The following is a 10,665-nucleotide window of genomic DNA, read 5'->3' on the forward strand; positions in this document are numbered from 1 at the left end:
ACAACCATTCCACAACCTAGTAGGTGAATTTTCATAGATATAAAATGAAATATATGAAATTATTACCTATTATTTGTACCTTTATTTAGTATACCATAAAGCTGCACATTACTGTATATAGTCATTTACAAAATGATCTCTAAAACTAATGATTTGAAATCAAATGAATAATTTTCAAAGTATCAAAGGACTTTTTTTAACTCTCAACTACCTAGAGCAAGGATGTCACAAATGGATGGCATGGGGACACGGCTGGCCTGAAGGGTACAGGAGTCTAGCAGAGCCTATGAGCAGATATTCATCATTCATTTTCAAGGTGGCATATTTCTGAGAAATTCATATTTCTGAGGTGGCAGTACTAACCATGGCCTTTATGAGCTGTTCCAAATAAAAAAAAAAATAATCCACCACCTGGCAACCATCCTCAGGGTGATGAGCCTTTATGAACTTAGCTAAATGGATCCTCAAATGACAGATTGAATGTCCCTTGCTAGAATCATCCTAACTTTTCTAGATTAGGCAGAACTACCAGACCTTTTTCTCTCTTGTCTTAACCTTCAAAAAACTGAGATCACTTCTGTGTGAAGATAAAGTATCAAAGTAAAACCTCCATGAAGGAGTTAGGCGTTATCAGCCAGAAAGCAATTTAAAAAAAAATTCTTTTCCTTGAATCTTTGTCATACCCACTGATATTATATCAGTGCTGTCACATGGGTACAAGTTGGAGAACATTACAGCACTGCACAGAAGGCAAGAGAGAGGTACCAAGAAGTTGTGAACAGGCTAAAACATACAACAAATAAGAGGCTACAAAGAGGAACCAGGGTAACAGATGCCACCGGAGAACTGTGTGACCAAAAAGAAGGTTAGTTGATCAGATGTCAAAGAGCAAAAGAGAACAAATGGACAACACCAAATGTTCCCCTGGCATATTCACAATGTCAGAAAAAAGCAAAGAAGGTCTCCAATGCATTGGGCGGACAGTCTTTGGTAAATTTACAGGAGGATATGGACAAAAGTTGTACAGATTAGGCAAGAAGGGATGGGCTGCAATCTGTAGCACTGAAGGGAGCAGCTACATAATTATAGACTTCAGATACATCTGATTATTCAGGTGTTTTCAGGCTCTTAATATGATTTAAATTTTATTTTAAAATCACAGTTTTCTGGTGGTTGTCTTTATTCCTCCTCCTCCTCCTCCTCCTCCTCCTCCTCCTCCTCCTCCTCCTCCTCCTCCTCCTCCTCCTTCTCCTCCTCCTCTTGTTGTTTTGGTTTTTTTCCAATAAGGATCCTGCAATCATGTTTTAGGAAGAATGCTGATCATTTATGTGTACAATAAGCTAGGCAAAAGTATTTTATATACCCTTATCCCTAGGCATGTTCTCAGAAGTTGTTGGGAAAATGAAAATCTGTAATTAACTCTATTTTCTCCCTGATCTAAAGGAGAGCTCTGTCACTATATTCTCCAGGTGGCTATGTTCTATACCAGGAGCTGAAGGCACAGCAGGAGAGGCAAGCTACAAGGACAGGAGAGGGAGGCTTTCTGTTCATAGTGTCTCAAGCATGATGCAGTTGGTTTTGTTTTATTGGTAAATGACTAGGGATAAGTTGTCCCCAAACTCCCTCACTCTGCACCGCCACCAACTAGAGCTCCCAAAAATAGAATGGCTTGTCCTTCATTGTCATAACATAATATGTCTTTGACAAAGCAAAGCCCTAGAAGAAGCTGATATATCCAGAATAACCTTCTCTGCTGGTGGGTCCCCATTTGCTCCCAAGAAAGCGCAAAAACAATAAGCAATGATCACATGGGTCGATGGGGATATGATTGGGGATGTAGACTCTAAACGATCACTCTAATGCAAATATTAATAATATGGAAATACGTCTTGATCAATGACACATGTAAAAAATAGTGGAATTGCTCATTGGCTACGAGAGGGGGTGGGAGGAGGGGAGGGAAAGAACATGAATCATGTAACCATGGGATAAAAAAATTCTAAATTATTTAATTAAATAAAAATTTCCTATGAAATTAGATAAAAAATTAAAATAAAATAAAATAAACACTAGAAACAAAAAAAAAACAATAAGCAAATGCCTCTATATGCTTGCTGCTCTTTAGCCAAAGCTATTTATACTCCAGTCTGCCAAAATAACAAGGGCTGGATTAAAGGGAAGGAATGGGGGCAGTGAAAGAACATAGCACACCTGACCACATCAGAGAGGTCGATCCTCAGCTATGTAACATGATTTAAGACATTTCGTGGAATAAGTTTTCTCATTACAATACCAAAAATAAGAATCAATCAGTCTGAATGGGCCTCAGAGATCATCTAAACCAAGCCCTATCCAATATGGCAATACCCTCCACAAAATCCCTGAAAAACAATTGCTACTTGAACACTATCAGTAATGGCGAGCTCAATACAGCTCATTCTAATTTTGAACAGTCTTGGATAGTAGAAAGTTCTTACATTTATCCCAAATCTGGATCCCTGAAACTTCCACTTATTGAATCTTCTGTATTACTCAGTCATCAAATTACATAGTATGACTTAAAATAATATTAAAACAAAATAAAATATGTTTACTACCTGTGTGATCTTGGGCAAGTAGCTGTCTCTCTCTGGACCAGTTTTCCCTTGTAAAATGAGTGGGATTGTCTGGATGACCCCTAAGATTCCTACTCAAACTAAAACTGTACCCCTATGATGCTAATTCATATAACCCTTCCCTGTATATATCTTATTCTTGGTTTCATCTAAAAATATGCTATTTTCACTTCTACCTAGACTTTTCATCAGATCTCCTTGAACCGATTTGACAACATTGACAAATGGCACAGCTCTCTCTATTTGTACAATAAATCTGACTTAATTGCAACAGAGGGCAGTTGCCATGTTCCAAAAATGGTTATTATTTTTGGGAAAGTGGAGGGTATTGGAATTTTTTTAAATTCTTGGTTCTAATACAATGTATATTCTCAATTCTTTTTTTCTGGACATTAAATGAGAAAAATGGGTTCTTGATGTCATTTTTACAACTGGCCAAAGACCATCTGACCCCTTGTTATAGATAAACTTTCACACATCACAGACCATTTGGAACATCCTGTTGACCTCACAGCAGGCAATATCATTAAGCAAAATGGGTTTTTGAGACAGTCATTTTTTTCAAGAGCCATCTTCTTTTCAGTTAAGTGCTGGATCCCTTCCTTAGCTTTAAAAAAAGGAAAGGAGGGCAGCTGGGTAGCTCAGTGGAGTGAGAGTCAGGCCTAGAGACAGGAGGTCCTAGGTTCAAACCCGGCCTCAGCCACTTCCCAGCTGTGTGACCCTGGGCAAGTCACTTGACCCCCATTGCCCACCCTTACCAATCTTCCACCTATGAGACAATACACCGAAGTACAAGGGTTTAAAAAAAAAAGGAAAGGAAAAAAGGTCAAAGTATTCCAACAGGCCACTTTTTTCTTCAATGATTTTTCTTCAATCTCCTATACTGTATGAATTCTTTTCGAGAGATGGACATCACCGACACTAAGTCAGTATTATCCTCGAGTAGTTTATCAATACCCATTTCCCTAGTAGTGGGCATTGTACTAGTTCTTCAAAATATCAAGAGAACAAAGGCAGGTATACTGGGCTGGAAGGGCTGCTGGGAAGAGAAGACGACATTTAAAAAAAGGGAAAAATGAATTAGAATATGTGCTAAATCAGACATAGTAGTACACATTTGTAATACCTCCTACTACTATGGAAACTGAGGCCAGGGGATCCCTTGAGCTTAGGAGTTCCAGGCCACAGTAGGATTCAAGCTGATCAGGTGTCTGTACTACATCCAGCACCCATATGTTAAGTCCCCAGGAGCAGTTGTGATGCTGCTAGGAAATAAAATATGCGTAGTGCTGGGGAAAATCTTCAAATATTGACTATAACTATTCAATTAGCATCAATTAAGAGCCAATTATCACATGCCAGGCACTGTGTTGGGGCCACAAAGAAAATAAACCACAACCACCAAAATAACCCCTCATGTAATAGATATGAGGTTAAATAGATGAAAGTACATATTGTATATCAATTACCATATATACAAAAGCTATAGCTTTATTTTCCAAATTCATTTTTCTGAGATGAAGGAATAATTTTAAATCTGCTTAATAATTGTTAATACATCAGAAAGTCCAAATGACTGCAGTTCTCTGATACGTAGAACAAGGCCACAGAGGGGCAACACTGGCATACTATTGGCCAAGCAGGTCCAGGAGCCCAACTAAGTACAGGAGGAGGGCATTCACCATGAAGTCTTTAGGTCACATTTTAGGAGTACTCTATAGTTTACGGATACCACCATTAGGCTGTAAAGTGTACAAAGAATTTTCCTCACCAAGGGATGGAGTAATTTATCCTGGGCCAGGTAGCTACAAGGTTTCAGAGTCAGGCCTGGAGACTCCTATCTCCAGTGATCTAGTGACCTTTCCTATACTTCACTCAAAATATTGTCCTTCAAAACTTAAAAAAAAACTTATCACACTCACATTAAGATACAGGAATGGGCCTGATTCCACGGAAGATAGACAACATTCTCTGCCATCCAAAGAGGACACAGTTGAATTCTGAGCATACTATGATTGCGGAAATGACCAGTGCATTTCTAGAGGTCTTGTTATCCAGGTTGTTACCCAATACATCAAATTGGATGCTTTCCATGCCTTCATGAACATGGTTTAGGGAGATACACTCACGTTGTACCCTTCATATCAACATATACTATAAAAATAATCCACCCAGGCCCCACTACTATAGCACTTAAGAACACACAAAGCCATTCCCTCCCAAATAGATTGGGAAGACAAATTCATGGTGTCCCTGGCCAAGGCCTTAGAAGATTTAGACACTTTTGGAAAATCAAATAAAACACAATGGTTTACAAGACAACCTTTTGTATTCTCTTTGTGTGTGCATGATGTATTCACTCTCCCCTTTGTCAAATGAAAACTCTTAAAGGACAGCTCCTCTCCTTTTTAGAATTTATGTCTCCAGAGTCTAAGACAGTGGTCCATGAACGCATCTATGGGAATATTCCCTCCAATGATATAAATCACAATCCTTCCATGCCTACTCATCTTATAGGGCTCCTCAGAAGTTTACCATAAGGAGTCCATCCACCATGCCAAGGGTCTTCCTCTTGCTCCCTTGGAATTGTGAAGACAACAATGGAGCATACAGGATGTCCAGCTTTTATTCCTTGTTCTCATCTCATGGCCAACCTATATTCTTTTGCTATTGTGGTTTTTCTTTAATAATAGTCATTACTCTGGTTTTCCTTTATAATTCTCAGTTTGTTACATTTTGTAGCCTGCTCACACCACCACCCCACGAGGCCTCTCATTTTCTTTGGGACAAGCTTCAGAGACAATTGAATTCTAGACTTCTCAAGTTAAGGTTCAGGTTTCTTTTCAGTCTGAATAAATCTTTCACCTTGCACACAGTAGGCACTCAGTGATGATTGTTAAATTGAAATGAATTGAACTGAATCTTGGATGAAACACTCCCAGGTTTCTTTCCAGAGCTCCAAGGCAACCCTAATTCCCTATCCTGGCCCCCACAGACAAGATCCAGGGCCAGAGGAAGTTGTTTGGCCTTTCTGACCATGGTCTACTAGATGATAAGAAGAATGGCATTCATCACCACACAGTCAGTGACTATCTAGAGATCCCTGTACCCTGAGCTACATGGGCAAATCATGAGACAATTAAGACAGCCGCAAAAACAAAGACAAGGCCTCAGCAGTCACTGCACGTTCCTCCAGCTTCGCAGGGCTCGAAGCTATAATTCCAAGAGAGCAGAGCAGCTAAGATTCATTTCACGCAATCACTGCCTAAACAGTTTCCTCTTCAGCAGCCCTGACCTTGAGTGGTGCCTTTCTTTTCTCATCCACCATACACGGTGGGCTACGACAATGAATCAAAGCATGAGTCCAATGGGGCAAAAGGAAAAACTGGCATGATTCCAGAAAGCGATCTGGGGTCCTTCTGTCCAGTGGGTGTAACACTTACACTTATAGCTAAGGCTGTATCTGTCCTTCCAAGGGTAGGCTTCCCCTGGCCTGACTTGGAAGTACACCTGGCAGTTATGCAAATACACGGACAAATGACTTCAAAAAAGGACAAGTCATAGAAAGCCACAAAGGCCAGTTTTGAAGTGCATAATACATTCAGACATGGAGTGAATAAGTATGACAGAAAGTGGACTTTGATGTCTTCAAGACTGTGACTAACTGCTTGGGCATCCTAATTTTCATACAGGACACACACACTCTACCTCTCCTGTCACTCATGCCAGAAGTTTTCAAAGGCATTATTTTTCCTCTCCAAATATTAAAAAAAAACGTTTACTTCCAAGTTTGTCATTGTTTATGTCCTTCTTGCCTTAAACCCTGCCCATTTAGCCACCCCTCACCCCAGTCAAATCTTTTCCATCCTTCAAGGCCCAGGCTAACTAAGTGTGCTTCCTCCAGGAAGCTTATCTCTCCTGTCTCTGAATTCCTATTGCACTTGTGATATGTCCCACTCAGTGCTACAGACATACCTCCTTGTGTCTTACCTACTAAATGGTAAGGGCTTGGACTATATGAATGAATGAAATAGGATATTCTGCATACTTACTACATACCCAGCACTATATTTAGTGCTAGGATATAAATACAAGGAAGCAAGACAACCCCTGGCCTCAGGAAGCTGATATTCCAACAGGGGGTAAAAACCCATAAAGAGGAGTGGTGCCAAAGATCAATGAAGTCATTTTGTCAGCCTGTTCATAGAATACTTAGATTCTATCACTACTTCTCTCCTTAGGAAGCTAAGTGGCATTTCAATGGATAGAAGACTGAGTCTGGAATCCAGAAAACCTGAGTTCAAATCTAGTCTCAGACTAGCCGTGTGACCCTGGGAAAGTCCCTCAACATCTGTCTGCCTCCATTTCCTCAATAGAGATAAATAAAATAGGGATAATGATAGACATTGCTTCCAGAGTTGCTGTGAGAAACAAATAAGATAATAATTGTAAAATGCTTAACACAGAGGTTGGTTGCCCTTCCCCACACCCATCCTTTTTTATTGATGAATTGAGATTTTTTTTAAAAGAAAACACCTATGTTCACTACGAAACATCTCCCTCCATCCGAGAGCTATCCTTGATTTTTAAAAACGGGGAAAAAAGAATTCAGCAAAATTAACCAAGTCTGACATGATTTGTAAAGTTCCATACTCAGAGCCATCATCTCTCCTCTGGAAAGATGGGAGGGAGGCACATTCTTTAATCTTTTATTTTCTCTGATCTTTAAGTTTAAGCTTTAGTCATATGAATGCTAGATTATTAAATCATCTTCTCAGTTGAATTCACAAGGCACACACCAAATTCCTGAAGTCTGTCCTCCATGCTGCTGATACCAAAGTGGTCTCTTCGGTCTCAACAACCTTGAGAATGAAAAAAAAAAGACTTCAAGAGACTAGGATTGTTGCTTTAAAGAAGTATTTGAATGGTGAAATCATAAGGTCAGAACCAAGAAAAATGGAAGAGGATACCAAAGAGGCTGATTTAGATTGGATGTCAGAAAAACATAACCCATAAAAACTGTCCAAAAGCAGAATCAAAGCAACTGCCTTGCATGGTAACAGGGAAGGATGTCTTTGAGGAGGGGCTAGATGGCCACTTGACAGAGATATCATATAAAATATCATGTATATGTCTGACTAGATCCTTATAGTATCTTCCCTCTGTGAATTTCCATTTTATTCTGTTTTTCTCTTTGTATTCAGAAGCCAAGAAGCCTAGAGAAGAGTAAGGATGGAATTTTTAGTGAAGGAAAAGCTCTATATGAGTCAGCAGCCTGGAAAGAACGCTCCATCCAGTATCATCCCCTCAAAAAGCTTTCTTGAGGGGGCAGCTGAGTAGCTCAGGGGTTTGAGAGCCAGGCCTAGAGACGGGAGGTCCTAGGTTCAAATCTGGCCTCAGACCCTTCTCAGCTGTGTGACCCTGGGCAAGTCACTTGACCCCCATTGCCTACCCTTATCACTCTTCTGCCTTGGAGCCAATACACAGTATTGACTCTAAGACGGAAGGTAAGGGTTTAAAAAAAAAAAAAAAAAAAAAAAAAAAGCTTTCTTGATCTTAGCCTGAATTGAGTGTAGCAAAAGGTCCAGTACCATAAAGGATATAATTCATCTTCACTCTGATGAAAACAGTCTATCTTTGGAGTTGCATGCTCTATTCTGGGCATTAATGTCATGAAGGATGTTGATAAGTTAGATAGAATCCAGAATGGTAAGAACACTATAGACCCTGTTATGCATGGGTGGCCTATAGAAACTATGGATGTTTATTTAGCCTGGAGTAGGGAAGGCTTGGTTGGATGTGAATGAGGAACAGGGAATGTGGAACAGGGAATATGGAACAGCTGTCTTCAAGTATTTCAAGAGATGTCCTGTCAAACACTGATTAATAGACTGATTCTGCTGGGTCCTGGAGGATGAAACCAAGAGTCATGAAGGGCAGTCACAAAGAGACAACGAGAGCTATCTAAAAGGATAATAGGAGGGGCAGCTGGGTGTCTCAGTGGATTGAGTGTCAGGCCTAGAGATGGGAGGTCCTAGGTTCAAATCTGGCCTCAGACACTTCCCAGCTGTGTGACCCTGGGCGAGTCACTTGATTCCCATTGCCTACCCTTACCAGTCTTCCACCTATGAGCTAACACACAGGAGTTAAGGGTTAAAAAAATTAAAATAAAATAAAAGGATAATAGGCTGTCTTAGGTAGCATTAGGTCCTCTCCCCATTTGAGATCTTCAATTAGAAGATGAACAATCACTTCTCATGAACTGAGCAGAAATGATTTAACAGAGGCTGGCCTCTGAAGACCCTTCTCACTTTTAGATTTTGTGATTCTTTGAACTTATAGTAATTCCCCATGACACTAAAAAAAACCGATCTATTTTGACTCCCAACCCCAGTGGGTTGCAGATTACCTTACTCACCTTTTCCCAAATGACTCACTGTACTCTCGGGATATTTTTTCCTATTTCTGCCTCAGAACCTGGATTTAAAGTATATCTTAGTCAAAAAAGTGATAATGATAGTATCCATTGATAAAACAAGGAATTCATACACTTCCAAGTTACTCAGTAGCTCCTACTGTGAGTTTATAGAGCACCGGGCCTGGAGTCAGGGAGATACATCTTATGAATTCAAATCTGGCCTTGAATACTTGCTAGCTGTGTGGCCCTGGGCAAGTCACTTTACCCTGTTTGTTGACATTTCCTCATTTGTAAAATGAGCTGGAAAAGGAAATGACAAACTATTCCATTATCTCTACCAAGAAAATCCCAAATGAAGTCATGAAGAATGAGATGTGACTGAAATGGCTAAACAACAATACCACTTATATGACCTCTTTATTTGGAGGTTAGCATTGATCGATATTAGTTTTTTTTTTCCTTTCAATTGTAACTTCAGAGGGCTAAACCTTGGTTTAATTTGCTTTATACAATGCCTGGAATCTAACTAGCAAATAAAGAAGAGTGATTTATCATAAGATTATTTATGAAGCACCCACTGTGTTCATGGCTCTGTAACATCATGTGAAATGCACTGAGTTGCACAGATTCAGATATCAAACTAGAATGGACCTAGAAGGTCATCTAAGCCAACTTTTTTATTTTACAAATGAGAAAATAAAGGTCCAGAGGGAGGAACTTCTTTCAAGATTATGCTGATTATAGTGGCAGTCTGCATTCTGAGAATCTAGAACTCCCAAGTTTGGCCACTTGCTCCTGCACCTGTATCACTCTGCCTCCTAGAGGAAACTTAATGGGCTCATGATAGCTCTATCAAGATACAACTTATAGCATCAAGAATTTGTGGAAGAGAGATATAATATGTTTCACTTGGCCCCAGAGTGTAAAACTGAGAACAGCACAGAGATGTGGTAAGGAAACAAATTTAGGCTGTATACAAGGAAAAATACTACCAACTAAAGATGGGCAAAAGTGCAATGGAAAACCATGGGAAGGGGAGAATTGGCCACCCTTGGAAATTTTAGAGCAAAGGATAGATGACTACTTGCCTGGTAGGTTACAGAAGAGATTCTAAGTCAATCAGGTGTCAAACTAAAAGGTCACTGAGGACCCTCTGAAGTCTGAATATTGTGATTCTCTGAAATCCACAAATGTTCTTTATTATGAATAAAAATTAAAATAGCCAATACCAGGACTCTGTTCAATATTTCTTCTAAGTTTTTACTGGTAGTCTTCATTTTTATCTCACTTTCATCTTTGAATATTACAACCCTTCCTCTATCATGAGAGTCATCCCTCATAACATATTTAAAAATACATAGGAAAGGCAATTAAGTCAAATTTGTCAAAACTTCTGCAAAGTCTGAGAGCATAATGCACTGTTCCATGTCCCTACCAACCACTACCACTGCAAAAAAGGGAGGGAAGGACAGCCTTGCTTATAATTCCCCAACTTCATATTTCTCTTCTGTTATTGTTATTCTTGCCATATAGTGTTATAGTCATTGTGAAGATTTTATTCCTGTTTCTGTTCACTATAATCTTAATCAGTTCATATAAGCCTTCCTAAAATTCTCTGAACTATTCATATTC

This window comes from Gracilinanus agilis, chromosome X, assembly GCF_016433145.1.
Source record: "Gracilinanus agilis isolate LMUSP501 chromosome X, AgileGrace, whole genome shotgun sequence".
Classification (NCBI taxonomy): domain Eukaryota; kingdom Metazoa; phylum Chordata; class Mammalia; order Didelphimorphia; family Didelphidae; genus Gracilinanus; species Gracilinanus agilis.